Source organism: Protopterus annectens, chromosome 11.part0, assembly GCF_019279795.1.
Source record: "Protopterus annectens isolate FY-2018-M chromosome 11.part0, PAN1.0, whole genome shotgun sequence".
NCBI classification, from domain to species: Eukaryota; Metazoa; Chordata; order Ceratodontiformes; family Protopteridae; genus Protopterus; species Protopterus annectens.
In genome coordinates, this window is record NC_056745.1 from 945,901,311 (window position 1) to 945,923,321 (window position 22,011).

At 38.7% G+C, this 22,011-nt stretch overlaps 1 protein-coding gene across 1 annotated transcript in view; it reads right to left on the reverse strand.

Annotated features, from left to right (window-relative positions):
* The window catches only part of SEMA3C (semaphorin 3C), a 709,622-nt gene that overhangs the window by 465,546 nt on the left and 222,065 nt on the right, over positions 1-22,011 (reverse strand). The gene's annotated exons all lie outside the window — the stretch shown is intronic.

The following is a 22,011-nucleotide window of genomic DNA, read 5'->3' on the forward strand; positions in this document are numbered from 1 at the left end:
AAAAGAAAGCAGGGCATAAACACAATGTCCTATTCTGATCAGCTCAAAGCCTTATCTTTATGCTTGGTCTCTTACAAACTTCTGAGAGGTGATCTATGCACGGCTTGTAAGGCATTCTTAGACCCCTATCCGATTAACCTTTTGTGCATTTGTAATACAAACAGCATCAGAGCTACTAGATCCAATGACATCATTTTCTGCTTGCAATATAAATAGGACAAGTTGGAAAGTCAGATGCCCATCTCACAAAATTCCCATTATCTGGAATACGCCCCATATCTATGTGAAACAAAGTCCTTCTATAACCTTATTTAAGTGTAGCTTGGACCACTGGATGGGAAATAGGAAATTCACTCCTATATAAATGTCTAAAATACAAAAATTGTGGGTCACATTTGGGTTGCATGGCCAGGCTTATAAAGGCCATAGTGGTCATTAGCTTAGTATATACCTATGAATCTATGAGCGAATGAGTGAATACTGTCAGTGGGGAGCTGTCACTTTTTCCTCCTAAAAAAGATAACTCACCTGAGTTAATCGGGAGTTGTCACCATTTCTTAAAGACATGGCTACTTAGCATGTGCCACCCTCCCAGCCTGCAACAATAGCATGCAGCTTCCTCAATGAGAACGTTCTCTGAGTTATGATCCCTGCCAGGAGAAAACCATAGCAGGAGGCCGATCTCTGGATCAGAAAGACTTGCCAGGTAAGAGAAACTTTCTGAGTTAAGGCATCTCCATTACATTAAGGCTTTCTAGCCCTAGGCTTCATCATCTACCCTTATATTCTATATATTATTTTATATAGAGATATTCTATATAGGTGTATAAATATGCCAAATAAACCATCCTCAAGTATCACTCATTTTTAACTTTTTAAGATCTCTAAACAAATGAGACTATATACATTGAAAAGGTGCGCATAACCAAAAGATATGCTATGATTTAATGCAGCAATTAGGAAAATCAGTTTAACCCATAGTGGAAAGTGCATGGGGAGTTAGACAAGCATCATGTAGTAACATAAATTGGTAATATATACATTTCATGAACAACAAGCCTTCCTATGTGCTGACAGAAAATGTGCCTCAGTTTGTTACAGCATTAAGCTCTTTAAATAGTAAAAAAATGCTTCTCTATTTTGGTTCTAAAAGTAGCTCCTTTTTCTGTGTAATATAAAATCAAAGGTTAAATTCCAGTCTGCAACTATTACTCTTCCATGATTGCTAACATTAGCTAAGACCTGTGAAATCTGAAAGACAATTCTGAGAAGAGCAAAATGGTGGTCCTAGTCATCAAAATTGGTCCCATGCAAATGAATGCTTTAACTACAACAAAGTCTGCAAGGCAGAGGGCATGGTTTATCATTCCAAACCAGTTATGATGTTTGTAGGAGTCTGCATATTCCAAAGGACAGTATATATTGCCCTGACAGTCATGAGGGTGCTTATGTCAAATATCAGGGAGTAGAATTAAGGAATTAATCACAAAAAATATTGACTACATGATGGTCCTATGAGTAATGGAAGGAGAAAAAATGAAAAATATCCTGGCTTATCATGATGGGTGCATAAACTGAGATCTGAGCCAAAGTATGCAATATCAATGAAAAAAATTAATTCAAAAATAATAAACCCTCATTAAAAATAATTTTGAACCTATTTAATTTAAAGTGGGAGAGCTGCGTTTACCAAAATTGCATCTCCTTAAATGTTAGTTGAGCTGTACAAGGAGAAATTTTGTGACACTCAATTGTTTTTATATGCAACAGATTATGAGTAAAGCCACACCCATTCCTTTTAATAACAACAGTACATCACACACAAGCATGGGAAAACTAAGCCCAAGTCTCATATCACAGGTAGTACTAAAATGGAAATACAATTAGATATTAAAACACCAGTTCATTCAAAAAGTATCTTCAGTTTTGCTAGAAATCATTGCTTATACTTGAAGCTATATTTGGCATTTGATCTAGCAGCCTCAAGTAATGGCTGGTTATTTCTCACAAATGAATAAAATTGTGAACAACTCATGTTAAAGTTTAGCTTGACCTGCAACAATTTGAAGAGGTCTGCATACAGGATGTTGGAAATCACAGAAGGTCCTACAGACCTGCAAGTGCTGTAAGGCAGATGAAACTTTAGTACCAAAGAACTGGTCATCTAGCCTTCTCTGCAACTCATCAACTCTGGAGCAGAGAGTGTTACTTTCAAGTTTTGCTATAGACTTGTGGAATACCTGCAGGATGTAGTGCATGAAATGTATGTAGCACTCTGCCTCAGACACATCCCCACTGATGCCATCCTCTGACTAATAAAATAACTTTTAATAGCAGGCCAACATTCTACCAGCCTTGCCACAGCTGGGAACAAAGACAGCCACCTTGTTACAACATGTTGCATTATTTCCTTAAAGTCCTGGTCTAGGAAAGAATAGAAGCCTTTCAACAGTGCCATTTTTTAGCAGATGCTGAAAACTCACTATGTACTTTCAAAACCAGAGTCTCCACATCAAACTTTGCAGGCATAAACGGTTTGCTGCAATGATGTGAGGCATCTCAGATTTCAAACTTTTAAAAACAGACCTGTGCTTTCCATAATTGACTGAGGCATTGTCTGCAGCATAGCTAGCAATGTTTTGTACTTTGAGTCCTTTATGCACAAGGATGTCCTTTATTCTAGTAAAGATACATTCAAAACTTTCATTATGATCCTCATAGAAATCAAGGAGTTTCTGTTGTGTGCCGAACATTTTTCTGTTCCCTTTATTGGATGCATCTGATCCCACTGAGAAATAGGAATTGCCAAGTTCCTGCAGAAGGAGCTCCTCTGAATGAGGTGCAAGAACATTCATGACAATACTCTCAGATTTTGTCTTCCCACAGGTGAATTCAAAGTAGAATCAGGGAAGACTGTCGGTGCCAGCTTACCTCCACAATCTATGGATACATATGAGTGACCATGTTTCACTCCATGATAGACTGCTGTCACTTCAGCTGCAGTGACTTTGGAAGCTTCACTGAAGGCTTTGATGATGTTTGTCTGACTTCTGATGGCTTTTCAATGCCTTTTCCCCATCCCATTTTACAGTGAAAGTTGTTCCACAGGATGTGCACTTTGCCATGGCATCTGCATTTGGAACAGGTCACACCCATGAGTAGCATAACTGCAGAAAAACCTCTTGGGAGCAGCCTCTTCTTGATGATCCATTGACCTTTTCCTGAACATGATTCCTGTAGGATCCTTGCTCAACACTACAATAAACCAAAACAGCTATTAATAGAAAATCAAAACACTTGTGACCAACACCAGTGCCTGGTGGGGCCTGTGTCAGTCAGTAGCCACTAGCCAGAGTTCACATTCACATGTGAATCTCCAGACTTTCACACCCTAGTAATACCAAGTTGGTATAGGGAAAAAAAATGAGACTCCTCATGAAAAATTACAGTGAAGGTAAAGCAATGAAAGGCAGAAGCAACTCCTGTCTGAGGGACTTTCTGCAGCTGTTACACATGAACCTGGTGTGACAGCAGAATATGCACAGAAGGCATTCAACTGTGTGTAAAACACATGGGTCAGACACTACAGCAATGCACCAAATTAAGACCCTCTACTTTTATGTAGAACCCAGTTTATCCAGCTGAGTCTGAACACAGCAAGAAAGTTCAGGCATACTGTGGACTGACAAGATAAAGATGAAATACATGGCAGCTCAGCAATCATGCCCTCTGGCTACAATTGTAATAACTTGCATAAAGACAAACAATGATAAACATGAAATATGTAACTCAGCGATCATAATACCCTCTGGCTGCAACAGTAATAACTTGCATAATGATAAGAGACCGCACAATTCCAGATGCAACACCCCATATTAAGTGAAATTTGTCTTAAAAGCACAGAGACCAGTCAACTTGGGGCTGGTTTCTCCCCTTTTCCACTCCAGATCCTCACCACCACCTCCTCCCACTGGCACAGTTAGAGTTGAGCATAGTGGCCAAGTGAAGACCTCCAGCACCCTATTTATTAAACAGTGCTTTGGGCCCCTGCTAAAGCAGTTGAGACACACTTGAGGTCTGATTTATATACACAAGGGAAAGGCTGGCACAAGTTTACTAACTATGCCCCCCTTTTTCCCCAGACTACAACATAATCAGCCAGCTACTCCTTATAAGCAACTTTAAGGCCCTAACAAAGTGTGTTCAGTCTTACTGTGCAATAGTAATAAACATTGCTAGTTTGACCAATGCCAAGGTAGTGGCCCAGTGTCACTAAATAAATATTTAAGTAGTCTCAAAACTTAAATATCTACACAACAAAACGTTAGAAAATATCCCGTGTATATTCACTGTAACAAGCTCAAAACCACATGAGATATTTCACATTGACAGTCCCAAAGAAAAGCAACTACATTAAGCCTTGCTATATACCCAAGACACCTAGGAAGAAAAACAGGTCAAGGTAAACATCACGGTGATGATAGACTAGAAAAGACAGTTCTACAGTCCAAGCATCCTATACAAATCATGTAGTCATATATTCACTGTAACATCAAATGAACTAAGCTTTGGTATTAGAAAACACAGATAAAAGGTAAACAGTTGTGATGACAAACTAGACAAAAAGCTACATTTAAGCCTCACTATAATACGAAGACTGTACACCCTAGAAAGACACCCTAGGAAGAAAAACAGGTCAAGGTAAACATCACGGTGATGATAGACTAGAAAAGACAGTCCTACAGTCCAAGCATCCTATACAAATCATGTAATCATATATTCACTGTAACATCAAATGAGCTAAGCTTTGGTATAGACGGTATACCCTAGAAAACACAGATAAAAGGTAAACGGTTGTGATGACAAACTAGACAAAAATCTACATTTAAGCCTCACTATACTACGAAGACTGTACACCCTAGAAAGACACCCTAGGAAGAAACACAGGTCAAGGTAAACTTCACGGTGATGACAGACTAGAAAAGACAGATCTACAGTCCAAGCATCTTATACAAATCATGAAGTCATTATATATTCACTGCAACCAAGTCCAAAACCAGATTAGAAACTGTTCTAGTTAATAATCACCACATGTTGAACATCTAGATACAGTTACACACATCTTGTCACCATCAATGAATGAGATAGTGCCAGCACAGCTAGTGAATTAATATAAATTTAATATTTAAAAAAATCACTAGTAGCTGTGCTGGCAATATTTCATTCCCTTGTCACACTAATCTTTGAAAATCTACCTTAATTCCAAAGAATTCATCCATTAAAAAAATTCCACTTACCTCCAGAAAAATCAGCAGCAGGGCTACTTAAACAAGATCTCAGCGGCAGAAGAGAACAGGCAGCTAAAGGGCCAGCAAGCAGGGGAACACAACACCACCCAGTTGGCCAGTCCACAGCACTTCTCCAGGGCAAGACTCCAGCAAGCAAGGCAAGCAGCAGGGCTAGGCAATCCTTCCAGGGAGCAGCAGCAGGGCTAGGGCAATCCTTCCAGGCAGCAGCAGGCCTAGGGCAATCCTTCCAGGCAGCAGCAGGCAGCAGAACTAGGGCAATCCTTCCAGGCAGCAGGGCTAGGGCAATCCTTCCAGGCAGCAGCAGCAAACGAAACCAGCAATCCAAGAAATTTCAGATCTTAAGCACCTTTTACAGTAGAGAGTAAAAGGTAAAATTAGTATCTGTTATGCACTAATTTTGATTTGACTTGCAATTCTACATGTTGATTGGCTGCTTGCTGCACGAGCCTCATTTGCAGCAAGCAGCCAATCAACTGAGAGTACAAGACGGGAATGTTAATTTTTTTTTTTTTTTTTAACCATACGCTGATTTCCGGCAATTATGAGTCACTTACATAAGTTTTTGAATGAAATAAATGTTTATTTTGATATTGCAAAATGGATGCCCAAACATTTTAGAGACAATCTGGACATCAAGTAATGAAGAAATTGTTAATTCCAGTGTGCCTTTTTGAGCACCATTAATTTAATAAAAAGTGTGCCAACTTAAAGTCTCATTTTCCAGATTTTCAAAAAAGATGTGGTTGAAATAATGAGCCAGAATTATTTGTGTACCATAAAATGTAATGTTTGCACTATAGAGTCATTACTAACTTTAGCTGTTTAACAGCTAATAATCCTTGTAGCTTGATTTGCTACATTCCAAAAACTGTTTTATCAGCAGAAATAATCAAGTAATCAATAACCTAGCTTACAAAAAAAAACACTAATGAAATATTCACAGCATGAAAAATCATGAGCTTTCACACATCATAGCTTTCCCTACCATATTCAAAGCTTTCAGAAATTTTGAATTGTAATTTTAATGGCTACACTTCACACATTATCAGATAATTTCACACAGAGAACAATTAACAGTTCCTAAATAATAAATATAGGATATCTTCTGTTACAGCTGTATTGTCAAGAGGAGTGTTGTAAGTAATGGCAATACATATTTGTTTATAATTATTTAATTTCAGTAAAGTCATAAGAAGCTCTGCTCAATTGAATTTTGGTATTGGTTTGTTGTAAGGGGAAATGTGGTAGTTACTGGGAAATATTTATTTTATTTATTTTACATTTGTTGACCGGGCTATTCTAATTGGATATATGTCCATTTTAAATAGAGGCCCGAGGAGAAAAGCTCCGAGAAAAGAAACAGTTTATACAAAATGCAGAAAGATACCTATATATTCAAAATACAATTAGACAACTATACAATCATGTACAACTTGTTATTTCAGCAGCAGTAAGCAGAAAAGGGTAACATTATGAAGATTTTTGTTTCTGTCATTTGTTGCAACATTTATCAGATACGTATAAGCATTAGTTAGTATGTTGTGTCGAGGAAATTGACACAGTAATGAAGGGTATGAAGAGAGCAAATTCTTCTTCTTCTTCTTTTCCCGGTTAGGGGTCACCACAGCAGATCACCTGTCCGCTCTTGATTGGCAGTGGAGTTTTACAGTGTCGAGTTGCCAGCCCTGTGCCCAACCTTCCACAGAAGGCACACACATGCACACACTCACACCTAGGGCCAATTTAGAGTGTCCAATCCACCTACTGCATGTCTTTGGGATGTGGGAAGAAACTGGAGCACCTGGAGGAAACCCACATGACCACAGGTAGGACATGCAGACTCCGCACAGAAGGAACCCCAGCCGAGAATCAAACCAGAGAACCTCTTGCTGTGAGGCAGCAACACTAACCGCTAAACCACCATGGCCGCCCTATGAAGAGAGCAAATTATTTATAATTTTTAGAAGAGAAAGCCAAAGAAAGGTAGAAGAAGTAGAAGAATTGATGTCAAAAAAGCTAAAGGCAAGAGAAGATAGTATCAGTCATGCTTGGTGCATGAGCAAAGCCATTGGGATTTTAAGAAAAATTTTAATTGGTTCCTGAAAAGGTGGGTGGATGTGGTAGAAGTTAGTTCAGTTGGGAGTTTTTTCCATGTTTTTACCAACAGAGATAGAAAACAGGCAGTCCCCTGATTTGTTTTTTAGATTTTAAGGTGGCTACTTGTAATCTATTTGCGGAACATAGGGTTGGAAGGTTTTGATAAGGATTGAGGAGGTTACTGAGTATAGGGGTATTAATGGGATGGTGTAAGATTTTTGGATAAAGGTGAGTTGCTGGTAGAGTAGTGGATTTTGTATTTCCAGCCATCCTAGTAGTTTCAGATTTTGACAGTGGTGGGTTCTAAATGGGGTACCTGTGGCAAATCTGGCAATGTTGTTGTAAGAAGTTGCCAGTTTATTTAAATTGCTTTTGGTTAGGTTTGTATATATAGGGGAGGCAGAGGAGGGTTGAAATCAGGTCAATTTGAACAATAGTAATCCTTGCAGAGGCTGTGAGAAATGGTTTGAGTTTATACAGGAAACCAAGTTTTCTATTTACAGATTTAATAGTTAGGTTAATGTGTGTGTCAAAGTTGAGGTTATTATCTATAGTTACACCTAGGAGTTTAGTGGTAGTGTTGGGAGTGATGACAGTACCATTATTAGAGGTAAGTAAGAGATTGAGTGGCGGGATATTATGTGTAGGTGTAAACACTAGTAGTTTTGTTTTTTTTTGGGTTCAAGAGGAGACACCGTTGGTGGAACCATTTTTCCACTAAGGTGAATACAGTTTGTGTCCTGTTTTGGAGTTCAGTTGGAGAGGAAGAATGACAGATTAGAGTTGAATCGTCAGCATATTGGATGCAGGTGGTTTGGGGAAGGGAGGTTTTTAGATCATTAATGAAAATGTTAAAGAGGAGTGGACCCAAAATAGATCCTTGTGGGACTCCAAGAGTGATTGGGAGCTGGGAGGATAAGTTGTTCTTCCAGTGCACTGTTTGTTGTCTATTTTCAAGGTATGAATGAAACCATTTAACTGCTTCAGTATCAACTGAAAGAGATTTGAGAATGTTTGATAGTAATTGGTGGTTCACCATATCAAAGGCCTTGGAGAGGTCTATAAAGAGGGCTGAAGAGAGCAGGTTATTATTTCTATTTTTATTAATGCAGTCAGTAAAGGATAGGAGTGCAGTGGTAGTGCTGTGGAAAGGCCTGAAACCATGTTGGCAGTCCACTAATGGGTTATTTTCAATGAGGCGATAAAGTAGTTGCCGGTAAATACATCTCTCCATAACTTATGCTAGGGGTGAGAGAAGGGCTATAGGGCGGAAGTTTGCGAGTTCATTTGAGTTTCCTCCCTTATGCAAGGGATGATATGTGAGCTCTTCCAGAGAGATGGGATGTAGGATTCAGTAATGAATCTATTTATTAGGATGGAGATTGGGTAGGCTAGTACTCCTGCTGCAATTTGCAGGTATTCAGCTGGGAGGAGATCAGCTGATGGTGTACAAGGTTTTAGTTTAAGAAGTAGAGTGTAAATGAGGGATGTGGGAATGGCTGGAGATGAAAAGTTTGGGGTAGATTGGTTAGTGGAGGAGATTCTGAGGTGGTGGCAGGTGGTAAGGTGTTAGCTAGGGATTGGACAGTTTCAGAGAAAAATTTATTAAAAGTGTCAGCAATTAGGTTTGGAGGGCTTTGAGTTAGGTTAGAGGGCGTAGGTGTTTTGGAGTGACCTGGATGCAGCAGTTTGTTGATTCCTGACCAGAACTTTTGTGGGTTTTGCTGCTGGGATTGTTGGAGATTGTGGTAGTAGTTTTTTTGTCAAGGATTATAGCTCTTTTTGTGGAATTTCAAAGCTGTCTAAAGTTTAGGTGATCTATTGGGTTTTTTGATTTCCTCCGTTTGGACCAGATTTTATTTCTTAGTCTAATGCTGTGCCTAGTCTCATTGGAGAGCCAGGGAGCAGGTTTATTTTTAGTTCTGACTGTATATGAGGGAGCATGGTTATCAAGGATTTGCAGGAATTTATTGTTAAAGAAAGAGACTGTTTCATCAAGAGGCAGGCATTTTAGGGGTGACCAGTTGCATGCTTTGAGCTCTGCTTGGAAGTTCAATGGGTTGAAATTTTTTTTGTTACGGGTTGTTCTAAATATTGTTTCATTGGGAATGGTGGTCTTTTTTCTAGTTATGAAAATAAGGGAATGGTCACTAATTTCATCGGGAAGTATGCCAGTTTTGTACTTAAGGGGCTTGCTGTTAACTAGTATCCAATCTAAGGTAGTTTGCTTCTTGCTAGGTTTGTGGGTCCTGGTTGGGAATGACATGGTTTGGTGAAAGCCAAATAGGTTTATATGAGTAGTAGGTTTGGGAGCAGTACAACCATTCCAGTCAATATTAAAATTACCAAGGAGTATGGTTTCCTGTGGGAGGGTCAATGAGAGCCAGCTAAGGGTATTTTCAAGAGTGTTAATGTTTTTTCCTGGGGGGATATATGAGCAAATAATGTATATGGATTTATTAGCATTTATTTGGAGATGGTGGTTAAAATCTCAAGATTTGAAAGTGTTGATGGATGACTGTCTATTGAGGTGATGTTCAGTTCAGATTTAAACAGTTAAGCAACCCCACCACCCTTTTTATTTAGATGGTTAAGTCGGAGTATGTTATACCCTGGTGAAATTATATTGTTGTCTTTAGTTGTGGGTTTGAGCCAAGTTTCAGTTAGGCATAAGATGTCAAAAGAATAGGTGTCTAATAAGGCATGAAGTTGTGTAATCTTTTTGTTTAAGCTGAGTATGTTACGATGGCCTATCAAGCGAGAGTTTAGGGTGTTGGTGGGGTTGTTAGAAGGTGAACTATTGGCTGATGAGGAGTCAGTAGTGGTAGTGTAAGGACCTGGGTTTGAATGAATGTCACCATGTTGAAGTAGACCTAGTTGAAGATTATATTTAAGTTTGAAGACTTTAAAGAATATAGTGTATTACTTTTTGATTTGGAAATATTTAGTACGGGATAATGTGTGAAATTGTGGAAGAAGGTAGGATGATGATGATGCTATGTAAATGTGGGTGTGAGAAGCTGTAAGAGAGAATGTTTGCCTTGTATGGTGTTGAAATCTAGTAAAGCTTGGGACTTCATAGTAGCTTAAGCTGTAAGATATTAGTAGAGAGGTAAAACATACTGACCAGAGGATTACCTTAAAGTGTATTGGCCTGCCTGGGCTAGTCATTGTGAGGCTTATAGGTTTGGATAAACAGGCCAAATTGGGTTGAATCGTCATTAATGAAAATGTTAAAGAGGAGTAGACCCAAAATAGATCCTTGTGGAACTCCAAGAGTGATTGGGAGCTGGGAGGATAAGTTGTTATTCCAGTGCACTGTTTGTTGTCTATTTTCAAGGTATGAATGAAACCATTTAACTGCTTCAGTATCAATTGAAAGAGATTTGAGAATGTTTGATAGTAATTGGTGGTTCACCATATCAAAGGCCTTGGAGAGGTCTATAAGGAGGGCTGAAGAGAGCAGGTTATTATTTCTATTTTTATTAATGCAGTCAGTAAAGGATATGAGTGCAGTGGTAGTGCTGTGGAAAGGCCTGAAACCATGTTGGCAGTCCACTAATGGGTTATTTTCAATGAGGTGATAAAGTAGTTGCCGGTAAATACATCTCTCCATAACTTATGCTAGGGGTGAGAGAAGGGCTATAGGCTGGTGAAGGGGTGAAGCTGCTAGGGGAAAAAGGGAGAGGAAGGCAAAAACCAATCAGGGGTAAAATTTAATTGATTAATGAGATAAGGTAGGTTATTGGTTGGAGATGTGGCTATGGTAGCATAAGGTTAGGTGCTCTGGGGGTGGGTGAGATTTGGGGGTAGGGGTAGGGGAGAGGAGTGAGCCTGTAGGGCGAATGGAGCAGGTAGAGCTAAAGGATGGACAAGACACCGCAGCAAAAAACAATATCAAAGCAATACCATCACTTTTCCTCATTATATGGCTATTATGGAGGATATTCTAGCTGAGATGTGTAATTTTGGAGTTGTTTATGCTGGGTTTAAGCCAAGTTTCAGTTAAAGTGAGAATATCAGGCTTATATTTGGGAACCCAGACATGTAATTCATCAATTTTATTCCTTATACTTCTAACATTTATTATAACAAAAGTTAGATCAATGAAGTTAGGTGCTGGCAGTTGTAGGGTTAGAGAAGCATGTGAAAGAGAATTGTCTTGATGTTCATTGTGATAGGTAGTATTTTAGTATATTGGGAAATTATGGATACTTGTTTTTTGAAGAAAATATTTCCACTTAATTTAGTTTTAGGTTTAGGGAGCAACTGGTACTTTAGGGTTAGCGAGGGGTAGGTGATTTTAGGTTTATGAAGGGATCAGGGTTATGCAGTCGAACGGGATTTTAGGTTTAAGGAGCAATAGGAAATTTAGGTATAGGGAGCAGAATGAGGATTTTAGACTTATGGAGTGATAGGGGACTTTAGGTTTATGAACTGGGTGGGATATTTTTAATATTAGGGTCAGTGTTCTAGTATAGCAAGAAAAGAAAAGGCTTTGTGAGGGATGCTTATTTAATGGAGATGAATTAGTGGGAGTTAGAGCACTTTCTGAAATAATTTCTTACTAAGAGTTTATAGAATTCCATCTATAGAATTCTATGCATTAAGTTCTGTTTTTATAATTATTCTGTAAACATGTGTTTTTTTAATTAGATGTATAAAAATGTGCCATTACAATTCCATCCACAAAATAGAACTATATCTGAACAATTCTCTATTTGGAATTCAACATCTCAAATTTTGTATTTGGAATTCTATGTGTAAAATTTTATGTTTAGAGTTCCACCTGTAGAATTCATTCTGTAAATTTCCATCTATAAAATACTATGTTTAGAACTGCATCCATAGCAGTCTGACTTATGACTTCTACCTGTAGAATTTGTTATTTATAATTCTGTGTTTTGGATTCTAACTACAATGTTCTTTGTGTGGAATTGCTTGTTTAGAATTCCATCTGCCTACTATTGTCTTTAGAAATATATTTGGAGAATTCCAAGTTTTTAGTTATTTTTGTGGAAAGACTTGGAAAGAATTTGTGGAATTTGCAGAAGGCACCTGTAAAAATCTCTGTTTAGAATTATATCTGTATAATTCTGTGATTACACCTGTATGTGTCACAATATCTGTTTAGTATTAAATTTGCAGAATTCTATGTTTGCAATGTTATATTTATAACTAAATCTGTAGATTTCAATCTGTTTAATTTTGTGTTTAGAATTTGATCTACAGAGCTCTAACCTTAGAGGTCTGTTAGGAGAATACTGTCTGTATAAGTTTGCATATAACATTCTTTCTGTATAATTAATTCTGTGTTTAGAACTCTTAACTGTAGTATCCCATTTGTAGAACTACAGGTGTGAAATTATGTCTTTATCATTTTGTCTAAAATCTTATCTGTTGAATCCAATAATTTTGCGTTTGCATTTTTATCTGAAGACTTCTATCCTTGGAATTTGCCTGTAGAATTCTGTGTTGAGAATTCTATCAATAAATAGAATGTAGAATTTTAGCTGCATAAATTTATTTTATAATTGTATCTGTAGAAATTCTGTGTTTACAACTAAAAACCCCTGATTAGAATTCCTCCGGTATAATTCCAACATTAAAAATCTGTCTGTAGAATTCCATCTGCGAGTTTTACCTTTAAAATTATCTGTATGGAATTCTGTCTGTAGATTTATGTATTTAGAATTCCACCTCTTGAGGTCTGTCTGTAGAATTCTATATGTAGAATTCCATCTGGATAAGTCCATTTATAGATTTTTATCTATAGAATTCAGTGTGTGACATGCTGCAGAAAAACATGACTTCAGTTTACCCATAGAAGCCATTGTTTAAAATTTCATCTGCAGAATTCTATCTTTCATATTTTATCTGTGTTTAAAGTGTTTTATTCTGGATGGACTCCTAGTATGTTGCGATCATTTTAAAGCTCTGTATAGAGTTTGTATTTTTAAAGCTGGTGAAAGGTATGGTAATAAGAACTTGGATATAGTGACTAAGACTGAAACTTAGGTAAACAAAGGATTTTCAGTAATCACAAAAAGAAGACTTCCAGCTGGGAAAGATAGATTGGGAGTATGGTACATCAGGACATACATTCCATTTCAGAGGTGGAGAATTTCAGTAGCAATGCTACAACAGAGGACATGATTCATTGTTAATTTAACAAATAATGACTAAAATTACAGGCATTGCATTATGAGTGAGTTATGTTTCTTCTACTAGTTCATGAGGTTAAACCAACCCTGGCAAATTTGTTGAATTTTCTAAAGAGCTCCTGCGGGTTAAAATTCATAGCTATAATCTATTTAGCAGTAATAAAGAATTACATTAAAAACAAATAAAAGTAAGGCCCTATTATCATTTAAGTATTAGATGAGATAGTTCAAAAATGGTATTTTACAGGTTATATCTTAATTTAAAATGTAGTCACATAATTTGTTTTATCAAGAATCCCACAATATTTGAGTGGATGAGCAAAAAAAAAAAAAAAAAAAAATATATATATATATATATATATATATATATATATATATATATAAAAATTAACAGTGCAAATTTCAGATCAAACAGTATATATTGCTTAACTCCTGAAAAGAGAAGAATCTTTGAAGGGGTCATGTACATATTAAAATAATTATGAATTGTGTACTTCTAGTCATGATGGTGGTAGTGAAAAGCTCTGATTCTTAGCTTTCCCTTCCCAGATGATTTGTCAAGATATCATTTCACCTAAATGTCTCAGGTGGTATAGATTTGTTGGTAAATACTTGCCCAGTGAAATGCATGTTCAAATGAAGAGGAAGAAAGCTAAACAAAATATGAATTTTGCCTCTCATGTTTCAAACTGGCAACAAATGGCTCCAACCTACAGCACTGTACACCCAAAGTAACAGGATGAAAATGGAGATCGAACTTACTGCGGTCAATTGACATTGCATTATAGTTGGATTGCAAAAAATGAACTCCGTGTCTTCAATTTATACGGAGAAAGTGAACAACAAGTTAACAGATATAGATTCACACTTAGACAACTTGACTTCCAAAGTGGGAGACATTAAGCAGCAGGTTAGCTCAACTGAAGTCTATATGGAACAATGTAAAGCTGAGATTATTGATACAGAAGATAGGGATCACCATAAAAATCTATGCTCCATGTGGATTACACAGGGGGAAGAGGGACTGAACTATGTAACCTACATGAAAACCCAATTGGCTTAATATAGTAAGTCTATACAGTCAAGAACTTAACACAGAATTGGTGCATTGACTATGTATTCTGAAACGTCTTAGACTGCAGATGTCTCATCCAATTCTGGTCTGCTTTGCGTCCTGCTCATTAAAACGTTGGGTGTTATCTGTGTTGTGTAAGCCTGGTAAAGCAATTAAAATAGAGAACTCTTATGCTCTCTGTGATCATGATTACTCTGATGATACCCAACTAAAATGTACTGTAGTCCAGCCAGTGGGAAGGAGCTACAGCAGACCACCCCACTAGCAATTTATTTAAAGTATTCTACCTTGCTCGGTTAGAGACCATTTGCTGGATGGGGTGTCCAGTGGCATTTACAGTAGGCAAAGAGATGATTAGGATATTAGAGTAATCTGCCTTGAAAACCACAACTGGAAACCAATCTCAGTAAAATGGCTCATAGGATCATGGGGCGGCCATTGATCAAACAGAAACTTCTCTTGCACATTTCCCTTGTTCAGGAAGAAAACAGAAAAGAACCAGTGGTCCTATTTGTAAACAATGTAATATCTGGTTTAATTGTTTTTTATTCCAGAAAGGTAATGCATCTTTTATTAGCAATACAAATATATGCTGAACTTAAACTCCATTTTTGAAGCTTTTCATCCTGGGACTCCACTAAAAAGGGCCCTTGCATGACCCCATCCATATATTTATGGTAACCAAATCCACATAAATAAATAAAACATAAATAATAAATAATAAATACTTACAAGAGACACACAATTTCAAAGTTGAGGTATCCTTAAATCTAAAGGTTAGTCTGCAGGTTAATATAACATCAGAATAAATTAAAAAGTACAGTTGTGACTAAATATAATTTTTCTGAACCTATGAAACAAATACAAGCACCTGACTTCTCATTATTCATTGTCCATTTTATAGTCCTTCAGGATGTCCTCTTCTGTACTGAATGGACTTATTCCATAGTTTATTCTGTCAGATAATATATTTTTAAGTAGCTTGGATGAGGATTATTACAAAAAGTGGGGGTGAGGGGGGAGCTGAGAATAGATGAACTATACGGGAGTCTTGCTGAGGCAGTTTTTCTCCCATCCACAGCCTTTTGGCAGTTTGCTTTAATTTTCCCACTGATTCATAATAGAGGCATTTGATCACCTTTTTGGACTTTTTTGTTGTGATTATCCTTGTATTTTGTTTGGGTTCTGTGAAACAGTGTGTGACTTTTGTAGATTGTATGTTATATTTTGGTCTGCCATTACCCATAACATTAACAAAGTGCATTCTATCATGCTGTTTTGCCATAACCTTTTTTTTTGTGTGGGGGACTAGACCTCAGACCACACTTCAAAAACTTGTCAGTTTTTCACAGGATAATAACTGCTTGATAACCTGGATGCTTGACAAGGAAACCCAGATAATTCGAATGAGCAACTGTCAGGCAGTGTTTACAGGCAAGGCTCATAAGAGTACTACCAACATCATTTAATTTTTGTACACGTTGTTTTTTTGGAATGTGAACTGGTTGGTGTGCCCAGTTAAAAAGCAAGAGTTGGAGTATGCCTTAAATATTAGCAACCACTAATTCTAGTTTTATAGGAAACATACCTAATTGTGGATGAACATGATAAGCTGGGGATGCTAAATCATTCAGTTTTGGCCTTCTTCTGCTATCTGATTTGAAGGCGCTAGAGAGTTGAGACACTGATTAAGACAGTGGATACATTTACTATTATAAATGTTTTAGTTGATAAAGAAGGAAGACATGGATATGTCCATGTAGAAGGCTTTGGGGAGTTGAAAAACTGATTAAGACAGTGGAGCCGTTTTTATATCAGATACTCTTTACTTGATAAAGAAAAATATATGCCCTAATGAGAGGCTATAAGGAAATGCTTTTGGCAACTGTTTTAATGAATGCCTTACCACTGGTGTAGGAATTGATGAGACTAGGCAGTTCCTTAGGGAATGAGTGACATTTCAAGAAGGAGTAATTATCTGAGGAGGAGACTGGCAATTTTTTTAGGTGAAACTGGGTCTATATTATATAGTGAACGCACTGAATTGCGAACACTATATAATCGACCCACAATCCCGAAAACCCAAAATGTTGAACACCTGTATTAGTGATTTTTGTCTCAGGAAATAAATTGCTGATCTGTAAAAAAAAAAGAAAAAAAAAAATCCAAACACAAAATTAACAGACACACTTAAGTATACCAACTCCAAGATTGCACCACAGTGGAGAAAATGGAAAAGTATCAAAAACGGCTCCATGCTTTTGGAATTTTGCCATTTCACATAATGACATTCGACAAAACAGCGTTCACAATTTAATGCATTCGCTAAAATAATACGAACCCAGTGAAACTCCTACTTGAGTCCTTGGGCTTGTAGAGTTACTACCCTGAGAGGATATATATAAATCCACATATTAAATTGATGGGTTTGGAAGATGTCCATAAGTTTTTTAGTCCTATGGATCCAGTCAGCTAATTATCTCCTGTTTAACTAGGCTGCATTCTGGTCCCTTTTCACTGTACCAATTGTTCATATCTGAATGTGTGTTGTTTCAGTGACACTTTTTGTCAAATATTGACAAAAACATTTGGTTATCAGGTGAGATCTAATGAGCAATTGAATTGTATAGAAAATCTACAAAACAACTATTTACAAGAGCACTTGAAAATAATCTAATCCAGGATGTATTATTTTATTTTTATTTATTTAAATGTATTAACCATCTTGAAGTACTGATCAGAAATGAACAATTTCAGTGTCAGAATGGGAAAGGCAAAAGGAAAATACCATGGAAGTGAGATTTACATTTAAGCAAAGCTATCAAACATCCACAGAGAATACATGACAGTAATATACAATTATTACAAAAAAAAGAATGTAGGGAGTATCTACAGTAATATTATTGCATTTAAATACATTTAAAAAGCACCAGGTTTATGGTACCCTTGAACATATCTCCAATACTTCCATAAGCATAAATGTATCATCTGCCACTATAGCTTACTTTGATAATGCCCCACTTTTCAAATATCTAGTCATCTTGACAGATTCATTGCAATCATTTAATGTGCATGCTAACAAAACAGTCAGTAAAACTGGTAGCATTCTAAAAACGTTTACCAGAATGCAGGTTCATAGGTTCATAGGTAGATAATAGGCTATCTGTCCGAGGGCATTTATAAGCCTAGCCAGAGTGTGTTAGCTTTCGCCGCCCCATTGATTAATTAACTGAGCCTCTGTCAGGAAGAGCCAAGTGACCCCAGGGGTATATTTTCTGTTACCCATCCACTCGTCAAGGTTTCTCTTGAAGAGTGTTAGTGAGGGGCTCTGTCTAATGTAGTTAGGAATTTTGTTCCAAAGCATGGGGAGTCTCTGTGACAGGAATCTATCCCTCCAGCATGTTCTATTTATTGTTGTGGCGAGGTTTAGCTCACTAGAGCGAGTGGCTCGCAGTGACTTGGATTTCTTTAGGTGGAGCATGTCCATCAATTCTGAGTTGGATATGGCTTTGTAAGTCAGGCAGAGATCACCTCTGAGTAAGCAATATGCCACTGAGTACAGTTGGAGTTTTTCCAGTCGGGCTGTATAGGACATATGTTTGAGACCAGTAATCCTCTTGGTCAGGTATTTTTATGGTCTTTCCAGCTTTTGGAAGTGTCTTGTGAGGTACATCCCAAACGGGGCATTGTACTCTATGATGGGTCTGATGAGTGATGAGTAGAGGGGCACTATAACCTCTTTATTTGTAGATGTGAACCCTTTAGTAATTAGATGGGATACATAGAAGGATTTCCTAACTACTTTGGCAATATGATTGTCAAAGGAGAGATTACTATCTACCTGGGTCCCCAGAACTCTTATTACCTCTTCTGTATTAAGAAGGCTGCCACCTATGTGGTAATTCATGGGTGTTTTGTTTTTCCCAAATGGGATGACTATGCATTTTTTGGCATTTAGCTTGAGACCATGACTTTGACACCAGGTGTCCATCTCAGTAAGGCCCTTTTGAAGAATGTCCATGTCAGCTGGCGAGTCAATTATGGCTCCTAGTTTTCAGTCATCGGCGAACTTGGTTAGCCATAGTCCTCCTGTGTTTGCCTGTACTTCTGAGAAGTATATGCTGAAAAGTAGGGGTCCCAGGACTGAGCCTTGTGGGACACCACTTGTGACTGGTTTAGAGTCAGACCTGGAGCCTGCTATTTATACAATGTGAGTTCTGTCTGTAAGCCAGTTGGCAACCCATTTCGTGACGTAGGGGTTTATGTTCAGGCTGGTGAGTTTTTCTATAAATCCCGAGTGGAGAATGGTATCAAAAGCCTTGGCGAAGTCAAGGTAGGCTGTGAGAACTACCTTCCCCTCATCTCTGGCCTTGGTGACTGTCTCGAAGAAGACAACCAGGTTTAGTAGGCATGATCTGCCCTTAACAAAGCCGAACTGGGTCGGGTCAAGTGTTTGGAGGTTCCCAATGTCTTTGTTAATGAGTTCCATGATGATGCGCTCCATAGTCTTGCAGACTAGGCTAGTCAGGCTTATGGGGTGATAGTTACCAGGGTCAGTTGTGGCCCCTCCTTTGTGGAGTGGAATAACTGTTGCTGTGCACCATTCTATGGGCATGTAGCCTGTGGAGAGGCTGAGGTTGAACAGTGTGTTTAGGTGGGGGGTTAGTTCATTCTGTAGTTCATGCAAGACGCAGCCTGGGAAACCATCTGGCCCCATTGACACTGTGCTTTTGGCTTTTGAAAGGGCTGTTTTCACCCATGTGTCTGTGATTTCTGGGACACTACACTTTTCCGGTATTGTTGTGGGCCCTTTTGGGGGTGAAACGGAGGTGAAGTTTGCACTGAATCTATCTGCCAGGATGTTGCCAATATCAGTGGGTTCAGTATATTTTGTGCTATTTTGCACTACCTCAGAGCATATCTGCGAGTTGCCACTTAGATTTTTGAAATAGCTAAAGAAGGCTTTGTGGTTATCTTTCGAATCCTTGGCTATTTTTCTTTCGAAGTTAGCCTTGGAGGATTTTATGTGGGACCTTAGTTTCTTACTGATACTGATCAGGGATGTCTTTCCTTCTTGGGATTTGCTTTTTTTATGAACTAGTTTCCTCCTTCTTATTGTATAGCCTGTTTATGGCAGGGGTCCACCAGACTGCTTTTCTTCTCTTAGTGGAGTGAGTCTTGGTTTTGCTAGGGATGGCACGAGCCATGCATCCTTGTAGGTTCTCATAGAGTACATTTGTAAAGGGTCCTGCATCTTGGACACTGTTATCCTTTAGCGTGGGGGCTGTGAAACGTACCACCTCTGTCTTAAGTAAGGTGAAGTTTGCTATAGAAAAGTTTTTCACTGTGGTTTCCTTGGCTGGAGGTGGTGGTGTGGTGTGGACATCCAGAGTGATTAGTTTATGGTCTGATCTAACCAGTGATGGGTTGACCTCTGGTGTGGAACACCTGTTGCCCATGTTGGTGATGACCAGGTCCAATATGTTTTCACCTCTGGTAGGGGAGTTTACCAGCTGAGCCAGGACATTTGAGTTGATAAATTCCAGGAAGCACTGGACCTGGGAGTTTGTACTTGAGTATATTTCCCAGTTAATGGTAGGGTAATTGAAATCGCCCAATATCAGGGTGTTCGGTCGGACCTTCATGTTTTCCAGTGTCTCCAGAAAGGTGGAGTGGTGGTCCTGGGTCATGGAGGGTGATCTGTAGCAGGCCACAATTTGCATTGCAGATTTGCCTAATGTTAGTTGCACATGGATTACCTCAGAGGTATCATGCTGCGCCACTAACCTGGAAGTGTAGGTATCCTTGATGAATATGGATACACCCCCTCCTTTTTTGTTTCGGTCCATGTTCTGTGGCCAAAATGTGTAGTATGAGTTGTAGCCGGGTAGTGCTGGGGTGCTCTGTGGAGCCTTGAACCAGGTTTCAGTTACTGCACAGATGTTGACATTCTCCATACTGAGGAGTGCTTCGAGCACATGCATTTTGAGATTTAAACTCTTGGTGTTGAGTAGCATAACCCTTATTTTTTTATTTGTGCTGTTTACGGAGGTGGGTTTGACATTTGAGCCTTGCCTAAAAAAGGCACTATGGGGGCAGCAAGAGCCTTGGCCAGTATTTGAAAGCCTAGGGGTGACAAGTGCAAGGCGTCTCTTGCAAAGCAATAAGGCCTGTCGAGCATCTCGTCCCAGGCTGACAGACACTGGATCCGCTTTGAATGACACCAGCAGCTTAGCCTTAGCCAATTGTTGAAATTGATAATTTTTTCTTTATACTGCGGTATCATTCTTGGTGAGGGCAGGATGCTACTCAGGTTCAGGGTTATACCCGCCTGGGCTACATGATCAGAGAGCTCTTCCATGTCTCTTTTCATGTAGTCCAGGGAGGTACGTCTCAAGTCATTCACACCAACATGAACAATGACAGCGTCATATTTGTACTTGTTCTGGAGGGACCTGAGTGCTTGTATTATGTGGTGGATTCTGGCTCCCGACAGGCAGCTAACAGTAACCTTCTCCTTGTCCAGCCTAGTGAGTGGGACGTCAGTGTGCCTAACTATAGAGTCACCTATTACTAGTGTGTTAGGTATGTTATTTCGCCTTAAGGGCTGTGATTGTACTGCACACTGATTATGTGTTTTATGTGTTGCCTGGTTTGTGACGGGAGGTGCAGGTTTTTTGGGTGTCTGCTTTGGAGGTCTGTGATGCTTTTGCAGGTTTTTATTTAGAGCCTCCAAGTATGATTTTGTGTATTTATGTGTAGTTTTTGCCAGTGCTGGCTTAGTATGTCTATGTGAGGCTGGAGGTGTGGTGCAAGTTTTAACCTTCTCCTCATGACTGCCTGTTCCAGTCTTGGGTGGAGAGAGCTTAGCCTCCAGTTTAGCTATATAATTGCATCTCTCGCATATGTTAATGTTTTGTGGTAGGAGGAGAGGGTTGTCTGTGTACATGATGCAGTTGTAACATTGCCTCAGGATACCCAGGTTCACGAGCTGGACTGGAGAATATACCTGAAATTGCCCTTTGGTCATGCCTGAATAGTAGGGTGAGCTGCTTAGTTGCTTGGTTGGGTGAATAATGAGCCTTGCCCTGCTGGGCAAGAAAGTGTTGGGGTATATTAGTGCTTGCTATTAGGTCTGAGCAAGTGCTGGACTGTAGGATGCTTTTTAAGTGCTTAGGTTGTGAGTTAGACTAATTTCAAGGGAAAAACTGAAGAGGAGACTTGATGGAACCGGGATAAATTTAGCCCTAGCTGACCGGTGCTGCCCAGATGTGCAAAACCGTGAAAACGCAGTTTTTACAGCAGGGAAATGAAAGGGATAGAAATTAGCCCAAAATGGCCTATAAACTACTAATTTCTGGGCTGG